Consider the following 12,037-nt stretch of genomic DNA (forward strand, 5'->3'; position numbering starts at 1 on the left):
TCTGTTTCTCCCTCTCATGCCCAAATTATCCCTATATCATCCTTTAAATCTCACAAGGAACTCACTGGAGTAACTGTTCCCATCTGCAGCCCACCAGTGAGGGTGCCTGCAAGAGCAGGCGGGACCAGAAGCCCTGATTCTGGGCTTTAAGAGAGACAGAACTGCAATTTTGCAGGGCAGAGGAAAGGGAGAGGCAGGACTGCAAGACAATTTCCTCTCTTCCACACTGCATCTTCTCCTACATCATGCAGTGAGGGCTAAGCCAAGGGAAAAGCCTTGTATGCTGCATAGCACTTCTCCCACAGCCCTTGCTGACAGTGCCTTGCCACCCTGGGGAAAGAGGCAGCACTGGCCATCGCTGTGCTGGACAGAGACCACACTCGGTGCTCCCTGCCATAACCAAGGCCACGGACATCTCAAGGGCAAGCACTGCAAGCACTCATTTCATCTTCCCAGGTGGGAAGCTACACATGGAAACAGCAGAGCCGCAAAGCAGGCAAGGTGTCACCTGCTCTAAACCCAGCGCGGGGTTCTGCTGCTCTCAGGCACCGCAGGCGTGTCAGCAGCAGCTTCCTGCTGGCTGCAAGGATCTGCAGGGAGCGTGTGGGGGGACACTCAACAGTTCTCAGGGCTGCCATAACAGGAGTAGGTCCCAGAATCCCTACAGCAACACTGCTAAGCCAACCTACAAATCAGCTTTCATCTCTTCTCCACGCTTCTGCTACATCTTCAAGACAGCTCAGAAAAGAATCCACCCCACAAATAATGTCTCTGCTTGCCATCACTTCCCCTCAGACCCTTGGCCTCTCCTCACAGCTCAGCCTGTGAGTTACTGTTCTCAGCTGTATCAGACACTGTCTGGTTATGAAAACATTCTCTTTCCTGCAGGAAAGCCACACGCCTGTAGGACTGTCTCCTTTAACAACTTGTCTGGATTCCAAGACACCTCCCTTACAAACACCTGGACAGTCACACTATCAGTCAAAGGATCAATTGTGTGAGTTGTCAAGATACTTATCTTTCTGTCTCACATTAGAGTTAGGAGTGAATTAAAGTCTTTGAAGCAGAAACTGCAAAAAACCATCAGTCATTGAGGAGTCAAAAACTTCCACACTGTGTACTGGTTTCCCTGTCTGGCAGCTGAAAGATAAGAACTGTGGGTTTAGCAGTCAGGATGACATCATTGTTAGAAGAAATGGAACAGTGCCCGTTTGTCCCTTCCTAGACCTGGTGGCTCTTACCTGTCTTGTAGGCAAACATTTCATTGCTGAGCTACAGAGCAAGGCATCATTTTACAGGCAGGGAAACGGAGTATTTGATATGTCCTGACATTTTAAACCCACACACCAAGCCATAACCACTCAATTTCACTGTCTTCAAGAAAACTTGCCACAGGCACAACTACTTTACTTAACCAGCTATCACTGGAAAATAAGGAAGAGAAACAGCAGCACAGACACACGAAGTTCTTTATTTGAGGATATTCCAAGCTGTGCCACTGTTGTCCGTAGCACCAAAGGAATCCCTGTCACCCTGCAATGCTCAATTTCTAGCCCACAAACCCACCAAGAACTGAACAGCCCAATTACCAGATAACCAGAGCTTTTCCTCATATTTCCCTAGCTATGGAAGAATCCAGATTACTCCCACAGTTGCTGCACACACACTTCAGACCTTGCAAGGAGAGAGAGAGAGAGAGAGAGAACCGACAGCAAAAGGGAAGATATCTCGGTGGTGTGCAAAACAGTGCTGAGATCAATAAATAGGGTGTTATGATAACCACAGAAAAACTGTTCCTTTCACTACTTACCCTGCAGGATATGCCACCCTGTAACAGTGCTTGCCTCATCTGAGACCCACTGCATTCCTAAAGTTGAATTTGCTTCTAGGCTTTGGAAAGAGAAGCAGGGTGGTGGGGGAACAGAGACATTGCAATGTATTAGCCAGGTGAAGGATGGGCAGAACAGGACCCTCTGAACATCTATGGATGCACATACACATGCTGCTGTGAAACCAAAGGGATGGTTTGGTACCTCCTGGTTAATACCAGAGCTATTGGCTTGGAGGGTCTTAGGACTTTCTCCACCATAGGGAACACTGCTTCCAAACTAGAGGTATTTTCTGTCCATTCGCTTCCGAGGGAGGATACAACATCAACAGCTTATTTTGGAAGCGGCAAAACTGACAAGCCATGAGCAGAACACTTGGAGATGCCAGGAACTCAGTGGGCCAGAGCAGGACAGACTTCATCCCTCAGTCACTCGTGATTTGTTTGCTAGACTCTCAGGAAAGATACCCTGTTTGTCAGGGATCACAAGAGACTACGTAAAATCCAACCAGGACAACCTCTCCCTGCTACTCCCAAGCAGTACTGCCCTGCTACTCCCAAGCAGTACTGCCGCTTACATGAGGCTTTCAGCTTTTGTTTCTATTCATTTCAGCTTCAAATTATCCTCCTTTAAGATGCAAATAATGCTATTACAAATCACTCCAGCGAGGGAAAACAAAACCCACCACCAACTCAAAGCAGTTTACCCTTAACACCTTTGATGTAAAAATACACTGAAACATGCTGAATATACTTTCTACTCCAAACAGTTTCAGTGCTTATTTATCTTCCAGTATTGAGTGGTGCTGAAACTCTAAATGGAACACAAAGACACGACACCAATAGATGCTTGTCCAACTACTTCCTTAGCTGGGGCATTTTTATCTTTGCTTCTTTATGCAGTTTAAGTGTAGAGTGAACATCTCAGCCTGGACACTAAGTACTCTCAGATGTATATTTTGATTTGGAAATACCTTGCATGCTTTGTTTGATGGGGCTTTATTTTCCTCTTTGAGGAATTCTCCAATTCAGAAAACTAAATTCGAGATTACAGTAAAAAGAAGGTGTCAGTTGGCCCTTTTGTTACAGATTTATTTCAGTTCCTGAAGGTCTATTGCCATTTCATGAATTGCAGAAATGTTCTAGTTATCTGGGCAGTACTTCGACTTCTCAGGAAGAAAAACGTCCGACTACCTCATCAACCACTGTTTTCATTCGGCTTAGAATGCTCTGTTGCTCAACTCCTGGGCAGCACATGAATGAATAAGAAGGAAAAGTGCCATTTTACTAATTCTCTTAAAAAAAAAAAAAAAAAGAGGTAGGCAGGAGCTTTTGATCGCTGTGGTTTCTGTATCAGATCAGTGACAGGAGCGGCATGACAACACTGTTTATTCTTAAGAAGGCAGCCTTCAGGCACAGCTGGGCTTAAACTGAGTCAGCAGGAAGCCTGCAGCTCAAACTGCCCCAAAGCCTGGAGCTGGGATTTGAATTCAGCTAACTGGAGTCAGACCCAAATGGAATTTGCACATCTCCATGTTTTGGGCATGGCTGTGACTAAGACAAAGGGGCAGAACTTGCATCTTGACTATTACAGTGCAGGTGGTATCTTTTGATCTCTCACTGAGCTGAATTTTTCCCCTCTGGTGTTGAGCAAAGTAACTCCAGCCAGGTGAGCCCAGCCTGCATTTCACTTCCTTGTTAAGGTTAAGAAAATACTTCTACATTTCCTAAGGACCTGGCAGGAGGAAGCAGAGCAAACCCTGACGAAAAGGCACTCTCACACTCGAGACTGCTGGTCTTTACAGGGCTAGCTTCGTCTTCTAAAGTGTAACTATTCCAGCCCAGCAGCTGCAACACACCCCTGCAACAGTCACAGGGCATATTGAAGCAGTTCTGACTGTTTGTTTCTCGGAAATGACTGGAAAAGAGGAAGGACTGAAGAATCACAGTTCCAGAAAGGAGGACAAACAGTCTGAGAGCAGGGAGCTCCTCAGTAATGCTGGTAAGTGGTGAGCATCGGGACAAACTGCAGTCATCACAGGGGATGTCCAAGTGACAGTGTCCATTCAGAGAAATGCAAGACGCCTCTGGATTTAGAAGAGGCCCCTGCTGGGCCATGGCCATTGGACCCTTGCACTGTGGCATTCTTTTACAGTTGAGCACCGGCAAAGTGATCAGTTCCTGCAGCAGAGACAGTCTCTCATCACTTGGCAGTAGTGCCTCTGACAGATGCAGGTGCCCCTTGGACAGGCTCTGCCAGCCAAAAGACCTCAGAAAGTGGGACTGGATACAATAACTGCCATGCCACCTAGAGGACAAAAGAATCCTCTTTATTTTAGTTTTAACACATATACTACTGTTATGTGCCAGCACGAGCAGAGATTTGTCAGTAAATCAGGAATACCACTTCATATTCCAACTTCGATGCATTTCACAGCTGATACCAACAGCAAAGAGGAATGTAAATCTGTCTTCCCTTTGCCTGACTGACAAGTTAGATAAGCAAAGTAAGAACCATCAAAAGTAATAAAAAAAATAAATCAAGAAGAGAGCTCTATGGGCACAGGTGGCCACTAACAGTAGCATTCTCTCTGCCCTTGGTTACCTTCAGGTCATATGACCAGACAAGAAGTACTTTTCCAGACTCATAAGTACCAGGAATATCTGCACTGCTTTCTGAAACAAAGAGCAGCTATAAAGATGCTTCAGTGTGAAGTTTAAATACTGGATCAGCGTGGGTCATCAGAGAACAGCACTTGGTAAGCTCCCTGCTTAGTTAAAACAAGGGCTGGTGCAACAGCCAGGAGGACACTCATGGAGCCACTAAGGAACATCTCAGTGCACTGGACAACTTACTTTCAAGAGAAATTTTTCTCACTGGTACTCCCTGGAATGATTTTAGTGGAGTCTGTTCACCTAATCAGACTCTGAACATTCACCACAAAAAATACCCCCAAACAAACGACTTCAAGTATTTATGGAAGATGGGATACAAAGGCAAATCTTCACAGCTGCATGCTTATGTGCTCTGAAAGCATACACAACCCTGTTTCAATATTTGACAGCTTTTGCAAAACATGAAAATGAATTTTAAATTGGCTCCCTTGCTCCTAAACATCAAGCATATCACAGATATAAACATCTCTTACGTTCCTCACTTTTATGAAAAAACCACATACCAGCACAAACAGCCAGAGAGACAATCCCCAGAGGCAAAGCCTGACACTGGTCCTTTGATTACACTCTCCCACTGTGCTGCACTGCAACCTCCCACTCCACCACCATAATTAAATTCAAGAAGTCAGTAAAAAAAAAAAAAAAGTAAAAAAAAAAAATCAAGATAATCTTGAAGGAATCTCTTATGACAGGAGCCCAGACACCCTCAAGAACCTTAAAAAGGAAGTTGTGCATCAAACCATAATTAAATTCAAGAAGTCAGTAAAAAAAAAAAAAAAAGTAAAAAAAAAAAATCAAGATAATCTTGAAGGAATCTCTTATGACAGGAGCCCAGACACCCTCAAGAACCTTAAAGAGGAAGTTGTGCATCAAACCAGGCAGCCACAAATGATGGCAACTCAAACTGGCGTTCATAACCCTGACCAAAGCCTTTTGACAGCAGCACCTCAAACACTGTGACCATAAAAGAAAGCATTACCTCTTTTAAACACCTTTAACAAAAATACGCAGCTAAGGAAATACCCTCTTTCAAAGAAACACTGCAGGAACAGTGTTTCTCTGTGCCAGCAGAGTTGCAGAGCAGTTGCCTCCAGAAGCACACATTTCCTAGTGCCAGATAAACAGGAGATGCCTCAGCACGCTGCTTCTTCCACTGAACAGCTACAGCTGTAGGTCTAAAAACACAGTGAAAAAGTGTCTTTTTTTTTCCCCTAGGAGAAAACACATGACTGTGCATGAAGTAGCACAAAAACATTTCACTTTCAGTTCTAACTTCGGAGGAAACACAGGTTGATGTTGAAACACAGGAAGAGAAGATAAAACCGAAACACAGCAAGTAGCTGATCTAAGTGGATTTGTTTCGTGTGGCTGTCAATCTAAAAGTGTTACAGTAATTACAGCGAACTACCAGAAGTTACACTGATCAAGGAAGATATTTGCTCCTTTAAAGGAGAGAAGAAAACAGCCCGATATGGAGAGATCTGGGCATTGCCCATTCCATAAACAGCAGCAAGAGCATACTAGGAACCGGCCAAAGGTCGCAGCGTTTTATCAGGAGATACAGCAGGCTTGCAGACACTTAAAAATTCAACATCAGTGTGTGCCATGATTGCACACACAGTCCAACTCCCCTGCTCGTACTCCAGTGAAGCTGAATAAAAGCTCTGAAATTTTAAAGGAAAGTAGTGAGCAAAACACTGGGGTAGGAGGAGTTTAAAGCCACAATGACACTGTCCTCTCTTGTGAGAAAGGGCAGCATTCCAAGGATGCATTAAGGTGTACAGGCCTTTCCTCATGTTTGTCAGCAAGAACAGTCCAATCAAAGCCTGTCACGGCCAGGAAGCACCTCCATGCAGTGCCACTGGGATGCAAAGAGACAGGGAAACCAGCAGACTGGATGGAGAACAGAAGCCACTTAATGCCCAAGGCAGTGCTAACAAAACTCCCAGCCGTGGGGCTACTGGAGGGGAGGGGACTGAAGAATTCTTGGAGCAGCTGTTGGCAAGAAGGGTGTGAAAGAGACAACACACCCCTGCACTCTACACTGAGCAATTCCTTCAAAACAGCACGGAGAAGGCAATCTGTGCCATCACATCCAGGTGCAAGGAGGTGCCCAATGCATACCACTGGCAGCTAGAGTCCTGTTCACTTCCCAGGATAGATGGGATAACAGCAGGGTGTCAGGATATGGTTCACTAAAGATGTCTGGTACAAATCAAGGCAATCACAGAAGCTTAACAGATTGCTTTCAAAACCTAAAGAATGAAATTGGACACCGTGTGACTCAACACGCCTTTTTACCTTTTACTGCTCCTTTTCCTATATCCTTCTTATCTACTCTGGGTCAAAAGAAAATCAGACTTGTAAAATCTCTGGGGAAGGGACCATCTATGCACAATCTGTAATCACTACTGATGAGTTTTAATTAAAGTTGAACTCAGCCCCCTGCAACCTTCTCCAACCCCAAGACAAGCCATCCAAAACTAACAGGGGCTCAGTTTTCAAGAGTTTTGCACCTTTGGCTGTGAGTTCCACTCGCTAATTAGAAATATTTGCATGTACCTGGCTTTGCACACCACACAGATATGGAGATAATTCCAGCCCCCAAAACTCTGTAAAATCTGCCACAGACAAAAAGCCACAGCATGCCATGAAAAACACAGAGGAAGGCTTTTTGCAGAAAAACCCCAAAACCAGAATTGATAGTAAATTCTGCTCTTTCACTGGTCGAGGAACTGCTGACTGGTAAAAATGAAACCTGTTCCAGCAGAGAAACTGCAAATCAGGCTGGCTCCCTACCCCCCTTCGACTTGGTAGTTCATACCCAGAGGTCAAAGGAGCTGCTTTATCAAGGAGCCAACACCTCGTAGCTGCTCCTCCAGCAGTCCTTGCATCAGATATATAAACCTGATATACAGTCTCTTCTCCCCCTTTTGATGAAGCATAAGGCAAGCGATGACTTCCAAGCACCAGGCTGCACCAGGAAGGTCTCCAGAGGTGACAGTCACTAGATTTATGTGTCTGCCTGCTTCCAGTCTAAACACTTTCATTCTATTATAGAAAAAAAAAAAAATCTGTTTGATCTGTCAGCTCCTCAGACTACTGCTGAGTGTGGATGACTCCTGTCATCCTGTTACACAGGAAACACAAAATATCCGGAAACAACATGGTATAACGTGACCCCAGGTGAGAGTGCTCAGTGAATACACACACACACCAACCTTCCCAATTATATATCACAGCTCTTACTGTTTTGGGAGCTAACAAACAGAAATAAAAAGCCACACTGTGCACCTTTACAAGGCCCTCACATTATCCAGAGGTGTAGCATCCCGGTGCTGGGTACAGACATGCCCAATTCCAAGGAGCAGAGACTCCAGGTTTGCACAGGCAGCCCTGGTGGAGTGTTGCACATTGTTCTGCTGCCTGTGCACAGTGAGAAACCGAGCTGAACTCACAGCCTTAGCTGGCCTAATCTGATTTTGAGAAATTGGGAGGGCAGAAACCCAACAAAACCACCTAACCAAGAATCAGTCATATTTTTTCTTCATAAATTCAGCAAATGTCACCCGATGCAAACAAGAAGGCGCTGCCAAATTAGAAGGGGGGATTTTCACACCCACCCTTTTTGGTGTGAGGCAGCCTGTCCACAAGGTCTGCAATCACCTGTTACACTCTGCACATGCACAACGGAAATGCTTTGTAATGACAGACAAGAGACCTAGAAGGGAAGACAGGAAAACGGGTTGCAGAAATCCAATCAAATTCTATCACAGTGCTAGAATGCCTTTTTTTATACAATGCATTCCCCCAGGGTTTTTGTGAAACACCACGGGCACAGAGGAGATCACAGGGAATAGATGTTGCAAAGCTTTATCCTAAAGAAGACTCTGAACAGCCCTAAACTTATGTAAAGAAGTTACAAAGGAGTGGAAAAAAAAAACCCACACAGAAACCCCCCTTCTTTTTAAACAACACTTTCTCAGATGTTATACTTCCACAGGCAGGTGAAAACAGTTTCATTCTGATTAGCGACAGAAAGTTATAACACGACACCAACCAATCTTCCCCACAAGTGGACTTTTTGCAAAAGTCCTTTATGAAAAAACCAAACCAAAACAAAAACCTTAAAAATTATTTCCTGTTGGGGAACCACTTTGCTCCTTCCTCCACCAAACATTTTAACGGTTATGAAAAGATAACAAGTATCAGAAAACAAGATTTTGGCCCAGATACCCCAAGAAACATCAAGAAAAATTCAAAGCTTCTGAAATAAGCATGGACTTTCTGAATTAAGACTTCGGTGATTTAAATAACTCTGAGGTCCTATACTTTTTTTTTTAAAGCTACAAAATATCGTGCTTTAAAAAAAAAAAAGACAAGAAGACCCCCAAACCCATCAGTTTGAGAGCCACTGTCACCCCAAGTTACAGACCATCACCAGACCACGTGCACTACAGAAACACCCTCCTAAGGAAGGGGTGCCGCTCGCTCTGTTGCTTCCCACTTCGCACACCGCCCAGCCTCCAGCTCCAGCCTTCCGTCACCCAGGATCGAACGTGTGGTTGGGTCACGGGAACGTGAGCGCTCCTCACAGGAAACAAAGGGACAGCCGAAGGCGCTCTCCACCTCGACAGGCGGCCAGACACCTACAGCCCCGGGGAAGGCACCGAGAGCGGAGAAAAGCACACACCGAACTGACTCACCCGTATCAACTACCAGCTTTTCCTGCAAGTTTTAACGCTATTATTAGAAATCCTTTCTTGCCTCGCTTTCTCGCTGTAGCTGCCACTCCCACATCCCTCTTGCTGGAAGGCTGAGGCAAGCGCGGGTCCCTCTGGAGTTGCCGCTACAGGATTAACTCCTTCCTCTTCCCTGCCCAGCAAAGGCCCCTCCAGTGCGAAAACTCTCACCGGGGACTGAGGGCGATGTGTTGGACTTTACCACGTAGTCCAAAGGCAAGAGGGAGCTTTTTATGGTTTACGAGATAGCCCCCGAGCGGGAGGGAGGGCAGAAGCGGGGACGGGGGTGCAGAGAGCGGCTCGATCCCGGCGGGAGAAGCACAGAGGGGCCGGAGGCGACAGCAGAGCCGAGGGTCGCTCCCAGCACGGGCGAAGGGACGGGCGGGACAGCGACACGGCCATCGGAGACCGAGCGGGAAACACGGCAAAGGGAGAAAAAACCGCGCCGATAAGCGCCAGGCCAGACTCGGCGGGCAAGAAGGAAAAGGGAGAACGGCAGAGGAGTTCAGGGAGAACGGGGGGCAGAGGAGTTTCCAGCATCCGCGAGGCAAAGCAGAAGGCGCGCACGGGGTCCCTTCACCCCGCAGGCCGGGGGGCTGCGAGGAGCAGCGGGGAGCGCCCGCCCCGGCGCTGATGCCCCGCGGCCCGGGCGGCGGCGGGCCCGGCCCCCGACCCGACACGGCTGGCGGCCCTTCCCGGGCGCGGCCGCACCGACCTCTCGGTGGGGGGGAAACCAGGCGGTGGCCGATGCTCACCCCGCCACACGCAGGTATCCCCGCCGCGGGCAGGCGCGGGCCGTACTCACCGGGAGCGGGGCAGAGGAGCGCTCGGCGGCGGCGGCGGCGCCTCCTCTCCCGGTATTTGAGAGGCTCCGCTCCGGCCCCGCCCCGCCAACGGCCGCGCGCGCCCGGGCCGTGAGGGCTCCGCGCCGGGAGCGCTCCGGGACCGCCCCCGGAGCCCGCGGTCCGCCCGGGCGGGGATCCCCGGCCCCGGCACAGCCCGCAACCCGCACAGGGATCCGCTGGGGGCGGGGGGCAGCACAGCTGCGGAGTTCTGATTGAGTCCCCACCTTGTGCTGCTGCTTGGCCGAAGTCTCCTCGTCTGTGCCCCATCTATAGCCACTCCCCTCCCTGACAAATGAATTTAAATTTTCGTTTGATGTCGTTTTATGGGCTTAATATCACAGAATCGATCAGGCTGGAAAAGACTTCTGAGGCCACCGAGTCCAACCCATGACCGAACACCACCATGTCAACCAGACCATGGCACAGAGTGCCACGTCCAGGCTTTCCTAAACACCTCCAGGGACAGTGGCTCCACCACCTCCCTGGGCAGCCCATTCCAATGTCTAATCACCCTTTCTGTGTAAAAAACTTCTCCTAATGTCCAACCTAAACCTCCCCTGGTGCATCTAAAGTCTATGTGCTCTCATTCAGTCACCGCTTGCTTGGGAGAAGAAGCCATCTGGCTACGACCTCCTTCCAGGTGTAGTAATATAGTCCTATTTAACTAATATAGTACTACTTAAACTAATTTGTATTTAATACAGCCTTACACTTTAACACAGTTCCGTTTAAAGCAATGCTTACCTGGTATTCAGTGCAGGTTTCCTCCCTGTCACGCTTTTCTTCCCAACGTACTCAGCCTTGGGATCACCCCACAGGCCACTCCACGGGTGTTTGCCCAGGGAGGGGCTGATCACAGAGCGCTTTTTAAAGTTCCTGGGACTCCGTGAAATGGACCAAGCCGACTCTGATTCTGGTTTGAGTCATATTGGTCAACCCATCAGGTGGTTTCCCGCTGGGAATGATGTGGGGGGGGGGAAGTGACATCTGCTGACTTTTCTAAGTTCCAAGGAACTGAAGAAAAGTTTCTGTTTCTTCAAACTTTTCGGCTTGGTCTCAGAGAGTCAGCACTGCGAGCCCCAAGTAGGCAAGACACACCCTCTCCCTTATGCCCAAAGTATAGTTTTTCTCTTGAGATAAGTGGTTTTTATATTTTTTGATTCTGGTATCTGAGTAATACAGATTATATATTTGTATAGGAAATGTTAATAATAAACAAGAGATGTTATCTTTTGCTTACAGAAACCCACGTGACTTCTGTCTCTGAGACATGCAGAAAATTACCACACACTCAGCAGGTTTGGAAATACTAGTTTATCCACTTTCCTGCTATCCACAGGCATTTACACTGTTCCCAAGGTGCCAAGGGAAAACGTTACTTTTCTGAAGCTTGGTTAGGACAGGGTTTTTTTTTTTTCTTTCCTTATTTTAAGTGCTGTGTGAAAGGATGCAGGCTAAGGGAGGAGGCAAGTCTAATACCTATAAAATGAAGCAGGAGGCCCCCTCCCTCTGCCTCTCCAGGAGGATGGTGCCAGCAGAGATGCAGCCACAAGCCAGCACTATTACTTCCACCCCTTACCACCTGTAGGATCCTTTTCCCTGGTAATTGCTCTGTTGCTGATGATGCTTAGGATTTAAAGGAGGAAGATACACTCCGGCTCTGCTTGAATTCTTAGAGATGTCTGGCCAAGTAGCATCCTTACAGGATTAGGTTTGCATTCTCTTAAAAATGCAACTGCTAATGTAGGCAGCTGCAATTGCTAATTGCTGTCACAGCACTCATGGTGAGCAATTTTCAAAAATGTAAAATATGAGGGAAGCCAGAGCGGCAGAGTTTTTTTAGGCATGACTTCCTCTTAGTTATTTTTCCTGACAAGTTACCTTTGTTGTCCTTATCCAGGCCAAGTATAGGCAGGAGGGCTGTATAAGATAATATATATCTGCTG

General features: G+C 47.3%; 1 protein-coding gene across 5 annotated transcripts in view; it reads right to left on the reverse strand.

Annotated features, from left to right (window-relative positions):
- BID (BH3 interacting domain death agonist) overlaps positions 1 to 10,993 on the reverse strand; it is a 21,147-nt gene extending 10,154 nt beyond the window's left edge. The window contains exon 1 of one of the 5 annotated variants that reach the window (XM_017804752.1): positions 10,836 to 10,993. The gene's annotated coding sequence lies outside the window, so the exon portion shown is untranslated. Of the gene's footprint in view, positions 1 to 8,939; positions 9,058 to 10,001; positions 10,133 to 10,835 lie in introns of those variants that run through there. The other 4 variants (XM_017804751.1, XM_017804747.1, XM_017804750.1 and 1 more) reach the window with 4 other exon arrangements.
- Between the last annotated feature and the right edge of the window lie 1,044 nt (positions 10,994 to 12,037).

Source organism: Lepidothrix coronata, unplaced genomic scaffold, assembly GCF_001604755.1.
Source record: "Lepidothrix coronata isolate B3197 unplaced genomic scaffold, Lepidothrix_coronata-1.0 Scaffold10, whole genome shotgun sequence".
Taxonomy (NCBI): domain Eukaryota; kingdom Metazoa; phylum Chordata; class Aves; order Passeriformes; family Pipridae; genus Lepidothrix; species Lepidothrix coronata.